Source organism: Caretta caretta, chromosome 7, assembly GCF_965140235.1.
Source record: "Caretta caretta isolate rCarCar2 chromosome 7, rCarCar1.hap1, whole genome shotgun sequence".
Classification (NCBI taxonomy): Eukaryota; Metazoa; Chordata; order Testudines; family Cheloniidae; genus Caretta; species Caretta caretta.
The window spans coordinates 87551002-87573799 of NC_134212.1; positions in this window are offsets into that span (position 1 = coordinate 87551002).

Consider the following 22798-nt stretch of genomic DNA (forward strand, 5'->3'; position numbering starts at 1 on the left):
AGCATCCGTAATAGAATCTGTGAAATGTCAAGAAAATAAAATGTACTAAATGACAGCATAAACTCACATGGAAACTGATCTGTAATAACTGTAGTTGCTTAAGTTCTTTTTGGCTTTAAGGAAACTATGAATATCTTTCAGGATGCCAGCAAAATTTCACCCATCTTAACTCTTTTTCAGTACTAATCAGTTGCACCTAATTGTCAGGCAAGATGAAGCTTTATTATCAACTTTAGTCCTATTGGAATCAGTGAAATACATAGTATTAAAACAAGAAATAAATTAACAACAAAGGTATCAGGATAAACAAACAGCATAAGCTGTTGTTGCTTTTAAGATATGCTTTCTCTGTAATGCTTTTGTTCTGAATAAATAGTACTTTGCCTTACGAAGGCTGGCTGGTCACTCGTAAACCCTGTCATTAGGGCTAAATTAAATAATTTTGGGGCCCCATGCACTATGCAATTGGGATGTCCCCCACCTTCTCAAAGCTCAAGAGTGGGAGGCCCTGGGTGGGAGAGTCCCCAGGAGTGAGTGTTCAAGAGCAAGCCTGCCCTGCACTGACTCTGCAGCAGCTTCTGTCCCATAGGGCTGGCCCATAGGCTCTTGCAGCAGTGTTCAGGCGAGGTTCCTCCCACCCCATTCACAGCCATGGGTTATATTTTTGGTTTTTATTCTCCTGAGTGGCCAAGAAGTCATCTGAGGTGGGGGTCCTGTGCAAGTGCATTGAATGCACATTGGTTTATCCAGGCCTGCCTGTCAGTGTCTCTGAGGGTATGTCTACACCAATAAAACACCTGGAGTTGGCCCATGTCAGCTGACTCAGGCTTACAGGGCTATAAAGTTGCACTGTAGACATCCAGGCTCAGACTGGAGTCTGAGGTCTGGGACCCTCCCCGCCTCCTGACTCACCTGACTCAGCTCAGCTGCAGATGTTTTAGCGTAGTGTTGACTTACTTCAGAGTACAGGATGGGCAGGTGCTGAACTAAAGTCAGACTTGCTCAGGTGATCACAGGGAATTGAAGCCTAAATTCCTGGTACCGAGCGAGGGAGTTGTGGGACTACATCCCAAGGTGACTGCTAGAGACCTGAGAACTTCTCAAGGAGTCCACAAAGCAGTCCAGGTGTGCAGTTACGTCTGGAACTGTGACATATATTTTATTGCTGGATGCTCTCATAGAATCATAGAATATCAGGGTTGGAAGGGACCTCAGGAGGTCATCTAATCCAACCCCCTGCTCAAAGCAGGACCATACCTGAAGAAACCCTTCTTGTTACTCTTAACATCTCTTGCTAGCTGCAACCCCAGGTGTGATTTGGCCTTCCTGATTTCACTCATGCATGCCTGAGCAATATTTTTATACTCTTCCCTGGTCATTTGTCCAATCTTCCACTTCTTGTAAGCTTCTTTTTTGTGTTTAAGATCAGCAAGGATTTCACTGTTAAGCCAAGCTGGTCGTCTGCCATATTTACTATTCTTTCTACACATCAGGATGGTTTGTCCCTGTAACCTCAATAAGGATTCTTTAAAATACACCCAGCTCTTCTGGACTCCTTTCCCCATCATGTTATTCTCCCAGGGGATCCTGCCCATCAGTTCCCTGAGGGAGTCAAAGTCTGCTTTTCTGAAGTCCAGGGTCTGCCTTCTGCTGCTCTCCTTTCTTCCCTGTGTCAGGATCCTGAACTCGACCATCTCATGGTCACTGCCTCCCAGGTTCCCATCCACTTTTGCTTCCCCTACTAATTCTTCCCAGTTTGTGAGCAGCAGGTCAAGAAGAGCTCTGCCTCTAGTTGGGTCCTCCAGCACTTGCACCAGGAAATTGTCCCCTACACTCTCCCACATCCCCAGGCTACAATCCTAAAGTGACTGAACTGGACTGCCACTGGCTCTGCCATTGGTCTTGGAAACACTAGGCAAGGGAGGGGCAAATCATTAGAAGCACAAGCTTGGGAAAGGAGGGAGGGAAGGAACGACATCGGTATAACATTGTCTCCACATCCCTGCTCAACACAGTTAAATCAACCTAATCCCCAGATAGTGATAGATAATAGACAGGGATAGGTCAACGGGCAAATTCTCCTGTCAACCTAACTACTACTGCTCAGGGAGGAGGACTACCTACTCCAACAAGAGAATGGCTCCAATCGGCATAGGTAGTGTCTTTACTGAAGCACTGCAGCAGTCCAACTGCAGTGTTGCACCTGTGCCACTGTAGGGATTTATATGTAGACACAGCCCTAGTAGCAGAGGGGTAAGAGGTGGAAAAGCTGAAAGGGGTCAACCAATGGGCAAGGTTGATTTGTGGCACTTAATAGGGAGTTGGAGGTAGAAGAAGCCTTGTGTGGAAGGGATTGAAACTATTTGCCATCAACATTCTCAGGGTTAAACAGTTTGAAGATCAAATACATTTTTCCTTCTAGAATAAGACCTTCAGCACCAGGCACAGTCAATGCATTACATCCCCAGGCTTTACTGATGAAATAATGTAATAAAAGGAAAGTAAGTTAAGTATTAACTAATTCAGTATTTTTCATTGTTCTTAAATATTTGGACACTTGCCAGGTATTTTTGAAAATGTTCACAAATGCCCAAAGCCTCACAATTGCAAAGCTCTACTTTATATCTAAGGCTATAAATACTCCAGGTATAATGTTAAAGCTGATGTTACATAAAGTTTTATATAACTTTTTTTTTCAAATAAGTGTAGCAAAGTACAATATTTGTCATGCTTTGTAATTAAAAATCATTCATTACGATATACAGTGTAGAGCTTACTTTTCCATTAAGCTCCTATTACTGTCACTCCACTTCTGTTGATGGTTCTGTTTTACATCTTGCTGCTCAGTTAATAGTGATGATTGGAGAACATTTGCAGCCTTTTATATGTCATCACATTGTTAATCGATTCTATTCAGATGGCTAACAACTCTGTCATAGTAAAATGATGGTATTCCCAAAAATTCTATTCTGGACTAAATAGGATTGATTATAGACATGACAAAATGTAAATGGCTCTTAGTATTCTGTACTGCATAGCACTATGCCTTTACAACTAGAATAGGAATAAAATTTGCAGCCCCAACTTGAGTCCACTATTAACTCGGTTTGATATAATGAAATCCTCTGCAAATGGTTTAGTACCTTCTCTAAATATTAAGCCACTGTCTCTCACACACCTATCTGGCTGCTTATATGGCCCTCATCACCACCGTATTTGAGTGTTTTACACTTGTTAATGGATTGTTTTTACTCCTCAACCCCTGTGAGGGAGGGAAGTATTATCCCCATTTTACAGATGGGAAACTGAGACATACACTAGATCATGTGATTTCGGGTGTATCCTCACTGCAGAGTTAATCTGGGCTCATACTCAGGTGTTTCCCTAACCTGAGTCCTATTCACACAAAGAAAATTCTTACTGAGTGTGGTGGTGCTTTTTAGCCAAGGTAGCTGGTTTATCTGGGTTTATAAGCTAAAACCTAAGTGCTGCTTACACTTGGGCTGGTAGTCTATCCACTTTGCAGTAAGGATGCAGGCTAAGTCACTTGAATGCTTACAGTCCTCCAGTGCCTCCGCACAATTCCTTTTGTGTGCCCAGAAGGAAAACCAAGTTCTCCCTCAATTCATTGGGTAAGAATCAGAGCAGCTTAGTTTACTACAGCCTAAAGACACATGGAATATACCCTTAGACGTCCTGGGAAGTCAGTGGAAATCACCTATGAATACTTGAGTGTGGAAATTGGTCCTAAGACCTGTTCATTTTCTTTTAAAAAGTTATTTCATTTTATTCTTTAAAGGAAAAATCTTCCCTGTTGTGATATATCAACAGAAGTGCTCAAACACAGTAGAACCAGTGCTGTGGGACATCCAGGCTGTGTAGGAATCACACGCATGGTGAATTCTTTCCCCTTCTGCTCTGCAAGCTGTAGAGCAGGGCTTTGTGGGTGGCCTTCATAATAATGCTCCATTTTGTCAACTTACAATAAATCCTTATTCATAACACATGGTTAAACTTCTCCCCATAAATCCATTTTAGACACTTGGAAGAATTTGGAAGCGGATTAGATTTAAACTGCTAAAACTGTGTTATTTCATACAATGTCATAAGCTCTGACACTTAATTGACCCTGTCCAAAAAACGGTGCAAGCTTATTACTTTGGTAATTTTCCAGTAATGCAGGAGGAGTATTAGGTATGATTGTATGATCACCATTTCCAACAAAAAGTGAAACTTCTCAGTGGTGGTATATTTTAGTTTTTCTTTCTAGTGCAACAACATATAACAAAAGCACATGGGGGCTATTTCTCTTCTCTCCCAAGATTTTCATGATGTGATGGTATATTTTGCTGTAATGTACAATAGTCTGACTGCCGCAACATGGTGAATGAGAACTTTCATAGCTTTGAACTCCAGAAGGGACCAGTGACCTCCTGTGTAATGCAGGCCATAGAATTTCTCCAAAATAACTCTGACATTCTCCCCACCACTGGGAACACATGGCATGAAACAAAGAGAATCGCACAGAAAATATTAAGGTACTTATTGTACTGTCCCTGTGTGGGCAAGACTTCCATTGAAATTGAGGGAAGTTTGGCCTACATTGGGACTGCAGGATTGGGCCCTTAAGATTCTACACAAGGAATTAAAGCTTGGCCTCTTATATGCATTTGTTTCTTCTGTCCATAGCCCAGTGTGATAAGACTGGCATAAGCATACCTATTCTTAGTGCTAATTAATGTATACTAATGCAATTTCACTCGCTCGCTTAGGGCCAGATTCTGATACCCTGACATTGAGTAGCACCATTGGGAGTCCCATTGATGTCAGTGGGAATTCTTGTGACAAGGTACCACTGTATGTGAGTAAATTTAGCAGAATTTGGCCCTTGGTCATATAAAGCATTGCATTACAGAGTCCACGTGAACTTTTAGATTTACAAAGGATCTTTCTGACGTTAAATCAGTACCAGGCTGCTACTAGCAAAACTCTGGCTCTGGGCTCATAGTGGAAAGCCTGTCTGGAGTGGGGGAGCAATGGCATAAGCTATCTATCATTCTGAGCCAGAGCCGGCTCCAGGAACCAGCGAACCAAGCAGGTGCCTGAGGTGGCAAATATAAAGGGGCGGCAGGACATCGGGCTCTGTTTTGTTCTTTTTTTGCCTCTTGGGGCAGCAAAAACAATGGAGCCAGCCCTGTTCTGAGCCAAGGCATCCAAAACTGGCTGGGAAAAGGACATGTCAATACAGATCATGTAAGGAACCCTGCTGCAATCCTAAAGAGCCCTGGATGTAAGGTAAAACTGCCCTCCTCCACCTGAGGGCAGCAGTCATCCTTCCACCTGTGCTCCCCAAGAGGTTAATCCCCATTTAAGTGCTACTGGCCACCTGTGGAGAGAACCCAAGCCCTATAGTCAAGTTATCTAGAAATTACTTTCCTAAAGTGGTTTAAAATATTTAGACTGGTTCAGATCATTCCAGTTATTAGTATACAATGATAGATCCCTGGGGGTTGAGGAGATTAAAGGTTTCTTTCATGCCTAAGAGTCAGAATACTAATGCAAGACAATGAAAACACACTCAGTGCTCGGAAGGATTATAGCAACTTTAAAAGATTTTAATCTACAGAGGATTCCTAATTATTATAATAATAAAATAGTTCATTACCCTTTGGTGAGCAGAAAAGGAAATGTCTTTTGACCAAAGAAATTCAAGGAATTTCCTTTTAAGGTAGTGAATTTAATTAGCCTATAACTGATCATATGGGTGATGACAGGGCTATTGCACTTCAGGGATAACATTATTAATGTCAAGGGGTATAGAGAATCAATGTTATGCAGGTTTCCGGAGGCAGCGGTTGTGTCAGTGGGAAGAGTTGTCCCTTACTGTAGCTGCAAAAATAGAGAGGAAAGGGGAAAGACTAGATACTTTGCGCTGCAATGCCTTCATTTGCTACTATATTGTTTTCTGATCTGCCCCACAGCACATGCTAGTGCCACTTGAATGTACAGTATATAATTAACATGAACTGCTACATAAAAAACTTTTCCAGAAATTGTACCAACAGATTCTGCCATCCTGTTAATACATGAAACTTTCCCAGACTGTGGAAGTGAGTCTCATCCTCGGGGTTGTTGGTGACTTGTTTAGACGGATTTTTTTTTTTTTTTAAAATTCTGCTTTGCTTCAAGGGGATTATTTTTGCTGCTGAAGAAAAATCAAAGACAATGTACATAAATCAAAGTTAAAACTTGGATTTCTCTGCAACAAATAAAGATAGTACATTGACCAGAAGTTCTTTACTGCTTGTGTCACAAATAATTTGGTATGCAAGTCTGTTGCATATCTGCGAGAGTTTCCTACATAATCAATGACGCTTTTGATTCAGATAATGATGCATGTCTGTTTCATTTCTTGATAAAATAAATAGAATTTGCTCTTTACTGTAAACACCCAGTTCCATATCTTGTCTATTTTTGTATTATATTGTAGATCACCCCTAAGTGCTTCCAATTATCAGCGACATATTTTTTAAAATATAAATTTCTATAGTTTCAGTGCTAATTAAAAAGAAAGGAGGATAGAAGTCAACTCATTAGTCTGTACTTGAGATGGATGAATAATGAGGAGTGGAATAAAATATTTCATGCCTCTGGGCATAAGCCAGCTTCTAACTACTGGAGTTTAGGAGGAAACTTTCTCCGGGGGTGGGTTATCCTAAGGGCCTTCATTTTTCAGATTCTCCTGATTTTTACTGAAAAGTTACCAAGTTTTACAAAATCTTTATTTGATTTTTACTGATTTTCACCTGAAATTTGGACCACTCAAGTACATAGAAATGCTGATTATGTTAAGAAAATCCAATACATTACATTAAGTAGATGTGTTAATGTTAATAATAAATTAGTCTAGGTGTAAAGTCTGTTAAGTATGACAATATAGTAGAAGATACACACATGTGCATGCATGTCTGTGTGTACTGTATAATGTATAATTAAATAAATCACTGCATTAAACTGCTTTACTTTTAATACTCCTTCTTTTCTCTATTTGTAGCTTTTATCTGTCCTCCCATCCCCCCAGTATTAACCTTGATTTTTACTTCGAATACTGGGAAGTTAATTTTTTTTCAATTATATTTGCCATTTTTTAATTTTTTGTAATAAATTCTTGGGAAATTTTAAACAAAATGAAAACCAGAAATGAAGGGCCTTGATTATCCCTGCATACTTTAGGGTTTCTAGCACCTTCCTCTGACACTTCTGATACTAGCTACAGTCAGAGACAAGATATGTCCTAGCTGCACCGCTTGTTTGATCCAGTGTGACCAATTCTTATGTTACTATTTGAAAACCTTTTTGTAAATTCAGGATCTTATTCCAGTTAATGATTATCTCTGTAAGAAAAAATTGAATCATACCAATATTTGTGTAAAGCAAATTTCAGGCTTGTAACAGATTTGCTTAATCCAAAAAAATTAGTCCCCGTGGAAGCAGAGGTATGGGCTCTAAGAATATAGGAATTGTTTTAACAGAGTGGGCCATCTAGTCCAGTATCTGGCCTGGAACAGTACTTAGTACAGTACCAGATTTTAGAGGAAAGTGTTGCAAACCCCATTGTAGCCAATAATGGGATAACCTGCCCATAGAAACGTTTCTTCTTTTTTCTTATTTTTAACACTAGGTAGTTAATGCTTGCTTATACCCTGAAGCATAAGGATTTATATCTCTTTATAAAATGTTAATACTATAAAAAATATAGCCATGGATATTTTCATTACCCACATAAATGTCTAATCCTCTTTTAAATCCTGCTAAACTCTTGACCTCACTTATGCCTTGGCAATAGGCTTCACAGGTTAATTATCTGTTGTGTAATAAACCTCACCTTTTTCCTTGATTGGTTTTAAGTTACTACTTTTCAGTTTCATTGGATGTTGTCTTATCCTCCTATTATAAGCCTGAAAGGGTAAACAGAAACACCTGCCTGATTTACCTTCTCTTTACCTTTCTTTTATAGGGGGAGCTGCTAGTAACCCTTATATTTGGGTTGACAAAAATTTTCCATTATAAAGAATTCTTGCTACCTTATCTTTGAGATGCTTTATCACTTATCAGAGGAACAGCCGTGTTAGTCTGTATTCGCAAAAAGAAAAGGAGTACTTGTGGCACCTTAGAGACTAACCAATTTATTTGAGCATGAGCTTTCGTGAGCTACAGCTCACTTCATTGAAAGCTCATGCTCAAATAAATTGGTTAGTCTCTAAGGTGCCACAAGTACTCCTTTTCTTTTATCACTTATGTACTTTGCAGAAGGCCATGACATTTAGCAGGAAGGATAACTTTAGGCTAGTGTGATACAGCATGGCCAGAAGGCAGCAGGAGAGTGATAACGGAGAGATATGTAAGTCCCAGGATGAGGAGAAGCCTTAGTCCCTGTAGAGGGAAGAAAGCTTTCTATAGATTAATTAAAAGCACCTGAAGGCAGTCACATGATAAAAACCCCCTGCTTCAATCAGCCAGGGGGAAGGAGTTGGAGTGGAGGAGAATTTGGAGAAGTGCTGTGGCTGGCTAGAAGACTAAGAGCATAGGTAAAGAGACACCCAGTTTGTGCAGAGAGAGGGCAGGAAGCCCACAAGCTGAAGAGCAGGAGAGAGAAGTAGCCCAGGGGAAGGAAGCACTAGTTCAAGTGGTTTACCACTATCCCTAGGGCCCCTGGGCTGGGACCTGGAGTAGAGGGCGGGCCCGGGTCCCTCCCTCTCCACTACCCTTCTCTGGGTTACTAGTGGGACAGTAGATACCCTAGTTCAGGGGCAGGAAACTGCACCCTGAACCCCTTCCCCCACCACAAGAATAGGAAGCGCGGGACCCATCATAATCGTGCCAGCAATTTGCCACACTAGGGAAATGCCTTTTCTTTGCCCCAAATTCCATTCAGTTTTTCTGAGATATAAACCACCCTTTTCTCTATATTGCTTACTTTACTCAGGAAAATTTTGACAGCTTACTAAAGCAAATAACTTAGTTTGTGAAAGTTTTAAATCCTGTCTTCTAGTGCTATAGACAATGCATTTGCAACACCATCAGCAGATGCTGTAATGGGAACACCTGGAACCTATCAGAGCCACTGCAGCAGGGAAGAAGACAACCTGGGTTCTGACTGCGTGGGCCCAGAGCATGGCCCAACTGCATATACAGTACCACATGTAGGGGTAGAGTTCTTCAAAGAATCAGTTGCACAGATAGAGGGAGCTTCTTTCTCCCTTAAACCTGGTTGGAACCGAATCCTATGGATGGAGACTTGTGACCAGGTCGTGAGATGAGCATCCTATGGGGAAGGAAAGGTCCAGTCAATGGACACTTTGACCATTTGGTGAGTGTGAGAGACTGACTGGGACATCTTAAAGTAAGGGAGAAAATGAACTATTCTTCCAAACAAAAGTTGTTGTTTTTTTTATCACAGGGAGCCAGCACTGCTGGCTGAACACAGAGTAGTAAGATAAGAGGTGGGCTGTTGTATTCATTTGGATGGGATTAATAAAGTCTAGGAATTAAAAGTGCTAAAATGATTCTAACTATCCAACATTAAACAGTATTAAACAAGGTTTGAAGTTTGGTATACAGAGACCTTAGCCAGCTTAGTACTATGGCACACATGCCATTAAATTAGTTTTAAACTTTTATTAAAGATACAGAAAAGGGGAAAAACAGTTGATGCATTTTAATGTAAAGTATTAAATAAGGTTTTCGTTTTAACAGCATACCCTTTTCCCTTTATCTGGAGAGAGATTTTGGGGGGGAGGGGAAGCCTTTGTTTTGGCAGTCTCTTAGGTGGTATTAAAGATGGTAATAAGTGTCTGTTTTAGGAAACAGTGCGAAATTAGTGAAGATTGGCTGGAGCTGTTATTGCAGGTCTTAGTCTGATCCCATTTCATAAAAAGACAAAACAAGACACACACACACAAAAGGGGAGAAATAAGAATAGCAAAGATAGAAAATTCTCCTTCTGCCTCTGGTGTTGACTTTCACTTGCAACCTCACTGCTGGAAGAACCCAGGCCCAGCACACAGTCTTATCAGTCACTCAGAGACCTGGCAAACTTACACCAGTGTCAGACTGTTTAGGGCATTGCCTTTAGCTGCTTCTCTGGTCCCACGTTCACAGAACTGTTTCAAAATATACAGTCTTGACTGGCTAAGCCAGACTCACAGAAGGCAAAAAGAGAAGGATAGGAAAAAAAGAAATAAGGTAGGGAAGGAAAAGGACACACACAGGGATGGGAGGAGATGAAGTCTCACATTTCAGGCAGTGTTTGGGATTCACCTAGAGCCACAGGTGTAGGCTTCTAATTTTCTCTGCGAGTGCTCAACTCCTGCTCGGCCCCAGGCCTCGCCCCCACCCCTGCTCCAGACCTTCCCCACCTATTCCCTGCCTCTTTCTGCCCTGAGCACATCCCATCCCTGCTTCTTCCAGCACCTCCTGCATGCTGCTGAACAGCTGTTCCATGGCAGGCACTGGGAGGGAGGGGAGAAGTTGATCATCAGGAGCTGCAGGCAGGCAAGAGTGCGGGGGAGAGAGGGGAGCTTGGTTGCCGGTGGGTGCTAAGTACCTGCTAACTTTTCTCCCTGGGTGCTCCAGCTGTACAAATTATAATCGTAACATATTCCTTGAGTGGTATTAGTAAAATCCTTTCTATTTAAATTAATTCATTATTTCTGTCTCTTTGTACCTTTTTTCATTAATATTTGTTATAAGTTATTGTGACATCAAAGGAGCTTTCTCACACTTTTTAATGTTGAGCTCACCATTAGGGTAAATTTGTAGGCCAAATTATTACAACAGGCCCCAGATCTGAGTCTTGTGAAGGGTATGAAATGTACTTGGCCCTTTGCTACAGAAGCCCTCCCACAACTCTCAATAATCCTTCCTATGGTTAAATAAGATGTATTTTTTGCAATCCAGGCAGTGGAGTTGGATACTGCCATGCATCTATGGCAGTAACAAACACTGAATCTTTTTATAAGTGTGAGATACAAGTAGCAGTCCTGCATTCCTACTTGGGGAGAATTTCTACTGACATACATAGGGAGTGCAAAACTGGGATCTTATTTCAGATTCCAAGTTAACATAATATGTTTGGGAGTGTTGTTGAAATGCTTGCACTTTCAGAGAGAACTGACTTCTGAACAATATCGGTAACCTCAAATTAAACAAATGTCCTCCCAGCATCTTGAACAATACCAGCGAATCTGCTCCTATTTCTTCCTATATGTTTGTTCATTGGAAGTGGGATGGGACTAGGGAAATACCGCATCAGCACCCCAATCTTAATGTTTTAACATTTTAGAAATATTACCTGCTACATGTTCCAGAATTGCCATATTGCTGCAGAGTTAGAACAGCCCTGCAGGGAGGAAAGAGGGTAGGGGTGTTTTCAGGTCTCACTCAGCACTCTCACACAGGCTGTAATCATTTCCCAAACCTTGTTCACCAAGTGTTCTCTCTGTGATTAAACAATAACCTAGTCACCTGACATATGAGATGATTGAACAAAGTAAATGCAGTATAAAAGGATTATAATTACAGTTATAATAAAGAAACTGTTATAGTTGAACCAAGTAAAGGAGTTTGGGGGAAATAGACTTCCAGTAAGGAATAATACTTAGCACTTCTGAGCCTGTGGATCAATGGTTGTCTATGCAACATTGGGATGCTCATTTATTTTAACTACATTTGCTGATGGCCTACAGAGTGCTTGCTCATCCCATAACAATAGCTTTCCTTCCCTTTTTTTCTTTTTTAATAGGATTCAATAGTCTTTTTTTAAAAAGACACCTTAAAATACTCACAACTTTACTTATATTATTTTCCAGGTAAACCGAGCCTGTACTTGCCAACAAATGCAAATAGGAACCAACACCGAACTATTGCTTGCTATGTGAAATGGGAATTTAAACATATGTTAATGAGGTAACTGCTGTTGGAACTATTTTTTGGCTAATCTAAGGCAAACCTTTGTACTGACAAACTCTGTACTCTAATGTAAGTGTTGAATATAGGTACAGGATGCTTCACAGGTGTATTAAAAGCAGAATTTGGCTTTAATCATCACCAGTGTATTAGAAAACATTCATGTACGTTTCTGGGGGGAAACTTCAGCAGTTGATGCAGTGCAATTGCAGCTAAGTTTAGCTAAATTAATTTCAGCATCATACTTTTATAACAGTTGATATTTAGTCTAGAAACAATTACTGCAAAAGTGATTTTTTTTAAAGAGTATCTTTTAGAGGATCCAGCTACTAAATCCCCATACTTAAATATGTTGAGAATGATAAAAGCACAAGTCAAAATAAATAGGTATGGTAATTATATCTACTATCTGACGTAATTTTGTAGCTATACAGGACATTTTTTTTTCTTGTAAAGTATAATTTATTCCTGACTGCATATTTATTATTTTCTGTCTTGGTAACAGTTTGATTTGTCATTGGATGAAGCTGTATCTCCAATACTCATTCTGATAGTCATATTTTTGCTGAATATATTAGAAGGACATTATTCCCCATGGAAATTTGAAGTTCCTTTTACATTCTTTTAGACAAGAAGCTGAAAAGAATGTGTATATACATATGTTTTGTAATAGTAAAACTTGTAGGAAAGGAGTTGAGGCTTACTGAGAGGAGGATGTTTTAAAACTCAATTGATTGTTTATGTATGATCATTTGACTTGTGATTTCTTTCCCATGAGAGCAGCAGGGCAGGTCTCCTTAAAATTCTGTCAAATATGTCCATAAAGTAAGACCTCTCTAGTTTCTGTGGTGTGTATTTAGGGCAGTGATTAATTAATGGTATTGTATTTATCTTACACGTATTACGCTTGCTTCAGGTGCATGAGGGGGTTTAGATTTAACTTTGGCCTCAATCCACGGTATGCATCCGATGAAGTGAGCTGTAGCTCACGAAAGCTCATGCTCAAATAAATTGGTTAGTCTCTAAGGTGCCACAAGTACTCCTTTTCTTTTTGCGAATCCTACAGTTGACTCCACTCACTCAAATGCCTGTGCTGACCTGAAGATAATTTTATGATCCAGGTCCAAGTCGCCAGTTTAATATAAAATCTACACAGACACCAATTTAAAAATACGAGTAAGTGTTAGGCAGGTGATGGGGTGTACAAAGCTGATACTGGCCAGGGAAGGGTTAATTAGGTGCTGTGGTCTCAGTCAGCCCCACTGTACTTCACTTGTGCAAGAGCTGTCAGGCTTGGAAGGGGGCCATTAAAAGGAGAGAGCCAGCTCAGTTGGGAGGAGTCTGGGAGGTACAGCAGATCTCTTGTACAGGAATGCCTGGCTGGGGCCAGATCCAGCCAGAGACTACTCCTAGATGCAGGCACCCCCTTGAGGGAAGGTAGGCCTGGTGCAGGACTATTGTGTTTACTTTGTTATATAGGGTATTATCTTCTAGTCTACCTGGACCTGATTATGGTCTGAATGGGACTGCTGCAGTTGACACGTACTTCTGAAAGGGACGACTGCTCTCAATAAACTAGTTGGTTTGTCCCTCCTGAGCCCAGGCAGTGATTTGTCACAAGTCCTGAAGTGACATAATCACAGGCGGCCCTGCTTTTTTGGTATTAGTTAATTCTAATGTGCTTTATCTTCTAGCCAACAAAAATGTTTGAGGAACATAGACTCAGTGCATGAGGAATATACTCTACTTGAAAGAGATCTCCCTGCTATACTTTAGAGACTGACTCAGAAAAATAATTGCTGATATTATTTTTCACGTATGCAGTGTCTTTTCCCCCTCCCCAGTAGATCTCAAACCACTTAATAAAGGTGAGTAAAACATTACCACAGAGTACAGACAAAGTAATTGAGTCACAAAGCATTTAAGCGATTTGCTTAATATGACACACCGCTGACATCAAAGACGAAGAAATAATTCCTAGCTAGACTAGTTACTAGGGATGGGTCTCTTGACTCCTGGCTCTGTGTTCAACCCACTACACCACAAATCAACTTACTAAAGGTTTAATGTGTATCTTAAAAGTGGGGGTATTTATTCGCTCCTGTGCGTCAAAGTCAGGATGTAATTTCCATGCACACACATCTCTGGCTGCTAGGACAGTTGCTGTAAAAGCTAGATTCTGTTTAGGGCATGTTGTGGTTCTGCTGTCATTCTCACTTAGGGTGGGAAGGCAGGAAAAAGTATGTTAGGATAATACTGGGAAGAACTAGTAAAGTTCTAGTCATAGCAGTCAATTTGAGATTCCCTGCTGTAAGCAATATTCTGTGTATTTTCTATATACCCCTATGTTGCAGTGGTCTTACACATTCTCCTTTTTCAAACTATTCAGAGCCTAATAAAGTTGAGCTGTGAGGCTTTAGTACAGATTAAAATGCTAGGAAGTATCCGTGTTCTAAATCCAGACAAAATAATTACTTTTTTGATGCACAGTGTAATAATATTGACCTGCTATTGCTCTTCATCAGGATAGCCAGCCTTTGTTTTGAAAGGGGGAAATAATCCACTAGTCTTTGGATATGACATAGCAATGTTGTTATAAATCAGGAGGTCCTCAAATATCCAGCCAGAGTTCATGATGTTCAGACCTGTATAGTCTCTGAGACTCCCTTGTAGATTACATAAAAGATAAAAGAGAATAATCTGCTAAACTACAGTCTTGGCAAGCAATGTGTTCTCTTCTGTCTGCTTAAAAACAATCCTCAGAATGGCCTTGCTCTATTTATTAACTTACAATGCATTAACAATCTTGTACTTATTTATCAAATTACTGCTGTTTTTATGCAGAATTACAATATACCACTAATGCCGTCTGTTAAGCACAAGCATCAAAAGCTAAAGGTTTTTTTAAAAAAACAATTTCTAGTAGTAGAACAGTCAATAGACTAGTAGTAGTAGTATCTCTTATTGGATCAACTTCTGTTGGTGAGAGAGACACTTTTGAAATTACACAGAGCTGCTCTTTGGGTCTGGGAAACATACTCCAAGTGTCACAGCTAAATACAAGGTGGAGCATATTATTTAGCATAAGTAGTTAACACATATTCTAAAGTACCACTCAAGATGAAGTGACCCACCAACACATCTGCAGTCAGAGGACAAAAAGGAGTGTAAGTGGGTTATAGATTGTTGCAATAAGCCATAAATCCAGAGTCCCTATTCAGTCCATGATGTAATAGACCTGTGTAGGACCCAGGGATCTTGAAAGGTATGTTGCTGGAGGAGGTGGGCGGGGGTTGATGATCATAGCAGTGGAGGTATGTCTGCAAGATCTGGCGCCACTTTGAGTTAGTGTGCCCTGGTGTGCGGGGAGCTTGCTTGTGGTGATGAGGTTGGGGCAGGTTATTTGAAGGTCAGAAGAGGGGGTTGAGAAAAGACGTCTTTCAAGATGTGGTATCCACCCAGTATGCATTTTATTTGATGATACTTTGTATGGTTCCAGTGTGGAATGGTATGTGACAATTAGAGGTATCTGGTCAGAGAGGTGGGGGTGGTATTTCTGTATTGGAACAAGTATATGGATGGCTTATTTCGTGATGGGATCTACTTCTCTGGTGGTGCACCCTTGTTTGGTGAAGGTAGTTTTAAGTGTGTTAAAGTGTATGTCCCAGACTTCCTCCTCAGAGCATATTCTGCGGTATCTGAGTGTCTGGCTATAGACAACAGATTTCTTGGGGTCGTTACTGGATCTGTGAAGGTAGGTATGGTAATCTGTGGGTTTCTTGTGTATAGTTATCTGTAGGGTTCCACTGTTGAAGCTGATCTGAAGAAGGTATAAGCTTGAAAGCTTGTCTTTCTCACCAACAAAAGTTGGTTCAATAGCCTACAAGTGACATCTGCCCTAACACAAATAAAGCACAAGTACCAATGGTGGGCTTTGGTTATCAAGGCTACATATCCAAATAATAATTATGATGTCAATTCCATGTGCGGCTGAAATTTGTTTCACAATTCTCACAAAAAGACAAACTGTCCCTTTTGGGTTGAAGCTCTTTTATTCCTTGTGTACCTGCCTGTGCAAGTCAGTGATTCCAGTAAGGATGATACAACACCAGAGCCGTAGACTCAGTGGTGGTCTGCCTCTGTACACCTCACCAATTGCATTTGCATGTAAAATAGTTGTCCTTAAGTCATTTGCCGTATTAATTCCACATTTTGTAAAAGTGGCATTAGTGACACTTTACAACAGACAAGGGTTACAAATAAAAATACAATACTTGGTTACAGTATGGTTAACTTTAGTTACGTGTAGGTATTTGTTGTTGTAAATTTGCTAAACATTTCTACTCTTCCTTTTTATAGTTCTTACAGACAGTGAGAGATTTGGAATGTCTAGCCATTCAAACATCAGTAAAATGTTAATATGTAAAGGGCTTTTAAAATTCCATTGGACATTTATAGCCTAGATTGTGGGCTTACACAGTCAAGGAATGAGAAAATAAGAACCATTGTGTGGACTACCTTCCTGGAAAAGCGGCCCCTAAGAGCAACTCACCATAGAAGGGAGAAGGCAAAGCCATGGCTACAGTCCCCAGTGTGTCAGCCAGCTGAGCTGTCCAGGTATAAGGGGACCAATATACCCCTAGAAAGGGGCCCCCAGCACATTTGGGAAGCTTCAAGATGCATGCTGTTGTAACCCACGCACCTCCTGGGTGTGGTGTTCTGTCCCATTTAGTGGCACTGAGACCACTTAGAAATTAATGAGTCTGCTCTACAGCCTTAGCTAAAACAGCCATATGGCTTTTAGCTCATGCAGTAGAGGTTCATGCATTTAGCTCCAGAGGCCCCAGGTTCAATCCTGCCTGCTGGTGACTAGGGTCTGTTGGTTTTACACTGTCGCCTCTGGAATGGTGCAGGTCCATCTCCATTCCTTACTGTGGAATGAGACTTAATGCTGCTATCTAGTCTTTTGGTATCAGTCTATACCAGAGGTAGGAATGAGATTAGATGAGGCACCTACGGTACTGTTTATAAATGAATATTGGTGCCCTCAACGCAACAATGATAAAACCATGGTTACTGTGCACTAGGAGGAAGACCAAGTGTTTTCCTTGCAGAGATGTTAGAAAATATGAAAGTACCTAAGTCCTGGTATTTATTTTAAACAATGCATATTTGCCAGGACTGTGAAAAATTCAGTGAAACCCAAGACATTATCACCTAGTTTGGGCCTTTGTTAAAAACTGGGAACTCGGATTGTTATTTCCAATGACTTGCTAAGGCTCACAATCCTTTCGAGTGCAAGTAGAGCCTGTTTTGAACAAACCAAGGAGAACTTATGGTGTTCAGTTAGAAATATGTACAATTCATCGTGTCAGAAATGTAGAAGTTAGAGATGGAAAAGACCATCCAATCGACCTTCCTACCAATGCGGAGATGTACCTTCCTGTGCTGTAGGTAGCTTCACTGTGAAACTTTGTGGATTCAGCTGAATTTTTCTTTAACTGAGTGAGTTTGTTCAGACCTGAATCTTAGAACAGGTGGTAGCAGCAGGACCTCTTCTCTGCATCTTTTATCAGGAGCATGTCTCCCTCTCTAAAGTGAATTATAACTAGCTGTGTTCAATATGTGGCAGCTTTCTGTTTGTAAAGTATTGTCTGCACTTCTGAAAATAGCCTTTGCTGACAATCAGCATTCGTGAAAGTTGCAGTTGAACCAGCATTAGTGTTGTACACTGTTCAGGCAGGTTTTTAAACCAGTTTATCAATGTATCCCAGTATCCTTCCCTTATGGCATGGTCAATTATGCAAATACAACAGAGTTGGCTTCCAGTAACTAACTAGGATTTAGAAGAAATGTATCCGTTTCAGAGGAGCCTTTGTAAATTATGAAGTATAGCTAGACAGAGAACTTGTTTCTGTCCACTACATACATACAGTGTAAATACATTGGAAATTTGCATGTACCCAAAGTTCAGGCAAACAAAATTTGGACAAGAGAAATCCAAACATATTGCAAAAATGTATCTGAAAGGAAATTCTTCCCCTTGCTCAGCACCACAATTGGTGATCTGAGTTATGGAAGAAACTGTATAGTAGATTTCCTTTATTGGCCCAAATTGCCTGTAAAGGGTACCTAACTTGGCTTTGTGGATCACAGTGTTGTTCCGTGACTTTTCTAGGCACTAAAAAGTTAGAGTACCATGATGCTCAAAAACCCTTCTGGATTCTACTCCAAGGGACTAGAAAAGTGAGCAGGTGATAAGGAGAGGACTCTGGAGAAACAGAAGACATTCACTATGTTGCACTTCATATGAGCAAGATTCTGATTCTCAGTCTGCAATAGTAAAAAGTTACTTGACAGCCTCCCATTGTAAGTTCTGTTCCAAGTTGTAACTTGCAGAAACTTTTTTCTAGGTTTGGTCTCTGCCCAAATGATTTTTTTTTTTTCAAGTTAGAGCATTTCAGCATAAATAGAGAAACTACCGGTACATTCCCCATTGCAAAAGGAAAAACTGTGCAACCTTTTTGGAATAACTGAACAGATGAAAGTGCTTGGGGTAAAAAGCTAAAATTGAGCATGGAAATAACCCTCACTGAAAAAGCAGTGCAGAGCCTTCATTTTTGAGGAAATTGGTTTTGAATTCACTTTCCTAGGAGCCTTAGAAAAAAATCATACTATGCGTCCTCCAAATGCAAAATGTAGGAACAACTAATGCCTCGATCCTGCAACTTCTGGCACACTGATGGACTGCTGCACCCACACGGAATCACAGTGAAGTCAATGTATTAAACTTAACTCCACTAGGCAAGAAAATGGAGGAAAAATTTTTAAACATGAGGGCACCAAATCTATTTCTCCATTTTGAGAATCCCTCTTCTTGACCCCTCTTTATGTCGAGAGAACATAGCAAGAAAAACATAGTACTTCTTATTTAATGTTGAGGGGCTGAATTCTGCCGCTTGCTCATGTAAGTGGTTTCAAAGAAGTGAGAGGACAGCCTGGTAGTTAAGACCTGGGACTAAGCCTTAAGTTCTATTGCCAGCTCTGCCACAAACTTCCTGAAGAAATCACTTCATCTTTCTGTGTCTCAGTTTCTTCATCTGTAAAATTAGGACATTACTTAAAGGGATGTTGTAAGGCTGTACAAACTAACATTTGTGAGGCATTCAAAAAACTATAAGTGGCTAAGAAAATCCTATAATTAAGTAAGGATTTGGACCTATGAAATGCATACCTGATCAGCATAAAGTCTTTCTCTCTGAGATATATTACTTAAAGACTGACTGTGCAGTTTTCCTTTACTATTAAAAATACTAAATGTATTTTTAATTTATACATAAACAAGTCGTCGTAAGTTCTTTAGACTTGTTAGACAGAACTAAAACACAATATTAAAATACATGCATTTCATTTGGAGGGTAACAGGAAAACTTTTTTTCCTCCAAAAACAGAGGAGTCCAGTGGCACCTTAAAGACTATGGTTTCATGGGTAAAAAACCCCACTTCTTCAGATGCAACTGAACATGCATCTGAAGAAGTGAAGTTTTTTATCCATGATAGCTTGTGCCCAAATAAATTTATTAGTCTTTAAGGTGCCACCAGATACCTCGTTGTTTTGTAGCTAGAGTAACACAGCTATCCCTCTGATACACTTTTTTTTTCCTGAACCCAATCTAAGAGAGGACTGGCTTAAAGGCTGAAATAAATTGATGGTCATGTTCAGATAACTTTTTAAACATCTAGTATGTAATAGCAGGAATTTACGGAGATCTTTATTTTGAGGTATATACTAAACATGAATTGTTTTTTGATCTTTTCCCTATTTGGATAGATTGTGAATTACAATATAGAAATGTAATATTCTACCTATTCTGCAGGTGAATTCTATTAGAAAAAACATGGAATGCCTGCAAAAAAACCACCACCCTTTTTCACAGAATGGATGGGAATTAAAGGCACTGGCACTTTATATGTTGACATGTTTATGTTCATTCATGTATCTCATGTTTTGAAAACAAGCGAGGGAGTAAAAAGATCAAATAGTGAAAACTATATTTCAACCAGTCTCTAAGATTAGGCATTTAAAGCTTTGAAATACATATCACAATTTCAACAGAGGCTGAGACGGGTGAATGCTGCTAAGCAAAACAAAAAGATCAGTTTCGTTTACATATTCAAATAAATACTTCTATCTTCTTCTGCATTCACAGCACAGTTGTGTTCACTTTCCGTAAGTACTGTAGACAGTGTAAATACTTAACAAAGTGAATTCTAAATTGGTTAACCAAACAACAGTACCAATTTCAAATTTGATACTGGAGTATTGAATTTAAAATCCATTCTGCTTTGTGCTTGAAATATCAAGCCAGGGAATACAAACAACACTAAGTAGCACACTCTAAATTTTGAATGTTCATTGGCATTCTGCAGATTAATAATTTTTTGAAGAAAGTTGGCATATTCAAACACTTGAAGATTGCAGTCTTATGGGCAATTTTATGAACATCAAAATTACTCATTATGAGTTGTTCACCTGGATCTAATGCAGATCACCCCAAAACTCAGTATGGTGTGTAGCATGGGTAAGTATGGAAACAATGCAAATGAATACTCTGGAGAATGCAGGGACACTATCTTCTTTCCTCTCATTTGTATTTGAATTTGCTGCTGAAGCACTGATGTTACGGATCTTTTCAAAAGTCTAATTGATTCCAGTGAATTTGAGGGAAAAATTGCAGGGCTGGGGGATAGAGGAAATAAACTTTTGGTGAAATAGTAAACCTGGAAAAACCTGTCTAGAAAGCAAGCACCTCTTTTTAAAATATGATTGGAAAAAGCAGATTAGCCTTAGTATAGTCTCAGAAGCTGAGGTCAAACTTACTGAAGGAAAAACAGGAAATGTCATTCTCATATAGCATCTCCCTAATAGATCTTCCTCTTAGTCTTCAATATAAGTAAATCAGCTGGTCTATGTGTTGCACAGATACTTGAGTTTCTTAAATATGTTAAGATTTGATTGTCTCATCATTTATCCCATAGTAGTTCCACTGACATCAATGGAGTTACTTCAGTTTGACACTGATGTACGGCTATGTCTAGTCTACAGCTGTGACAACACTAGTGAGACTATACTGGCATAGCTTTGTCACTGTAGCTCTGTCAACGTAACTCTGCAGTGTGGATGTGTGCTGAACGGACAGGAGGAGTGTAGGAACATAACCTCACTGAATGAAGTCAGCTGCACTGACAGAAGCAGTCTTGCACCAATGTAGCTGCATCTACACTGGGTTTTTTGTCAGTATAATTACCAGTCAGGGACATGGGGTTACTTTTATACCCCTGATCAATGTAGCTACATCAACCTAACTTAAGTGTAGACCAAACATTAGTGAGAAGAGAATTGGGGCCTCCTAATCTTCAGATTGTACATAATTCTGTTTGTTGAGAGAAATCTGATACACATGCATGTCAATAGCATCCACAAATTTGCATGCATTTTTGTCCCTCATTTAAGAGGCATCAAACAAATCACAAGCCTAGGACCGAAGAGGATTAACTCATGTTACCCATTCTAGCTGACACTCTTACAGAAACAACAGCTGCTAGTTATTAGATACCAATACACAATGGCTTTCAAAACTGTGTGCAGCACTAGTTACATGGGCCAAGAATATATCTTTTTAAAAAATACCATTGTACCTTTCCAACACTTATTTTCTCCTCCATGCATAAACCTATCCAGCAACGGAGATGCTGACAATGCTGTTTCTAATTTAAGTAACTCGCTACACTTGTAGAAATAAAGCTTCTGAAAGTGGAGATTAATGAATAGTGCCAGAAAAAAAGTCCAGAAGAATGAGTTTGACTAACAGTAAAACATCCTTGCTCTACTCTATTATCCTCATTCATCTTCAGCATTTATAAGTTTGACCATCATGTTCTCTTCTGCTTTAGAGGGTTTTTCCCCATTTTATTCCTGGTTTAGAGATTTCATAGCTTACCAAGAAGGAATCGTTTTTTCAGAAATGTATCTTGTACCTTTTATTTGTGTCTGCTTCCTCAAAAATCATTATTCTGCAAAGATTCTAGCATCAGATTTGACAGATCAATTAGATCACTTTCAAAGAAATTTTACTATGCTCTGAAAGTGGCTAATTCCATGGTGTAGGTCTCTACCCCCTTCATAATTTAAGGAGCATAGATTATATGACACTATCCAGATGCCAGATTGCATTGTATTTTTTTTCATGATAACCATGTTCTTTCCCAACAGCACATCATTTCTTCATTCCCCAGAATACTTCAGAAAGCTGACTCTCCTAGATGTCACTTACATGACATCTTGGCTTTCTCAACTGGCATTTTACTAACCCCAAATAAACTCCCTGCATACATCTGTCAAAACGGCATTGTCTCTTTACAATGTGATGCTGCTCAAATTGTTATTAAATTAGCTCCTTTGTGCAGTTATATTCTTGCTACAGCAGTTCTCTTGTTCCCCATGGCTTAATTAACGACCTTGCATGGCTGTAAGTCTAGCAGTTATAGCTGACAGTGATATTCACAGAAATTGATTGGCTGTGTTGCCTTCAGCATTCTCTCTGTACTCAACAGTTAACTTTTTTTTTTAGGTTTCTCTTTCTATTGTAACTTGTTAGTCCTTAAATCTTTCGAATGGCAGACAATATTGTATACAGTGCCACGATCTTAACTCTCCTTTTTTTTTTTAAATCTGAAGACTGATTCTTGAAATGTTTCAGAAATAGTGGTATTTATTAGAGTTCAGTTACCTTTAAGCCTGCTCTTCCAAAGCCTCAGTTATGTGTTAAAC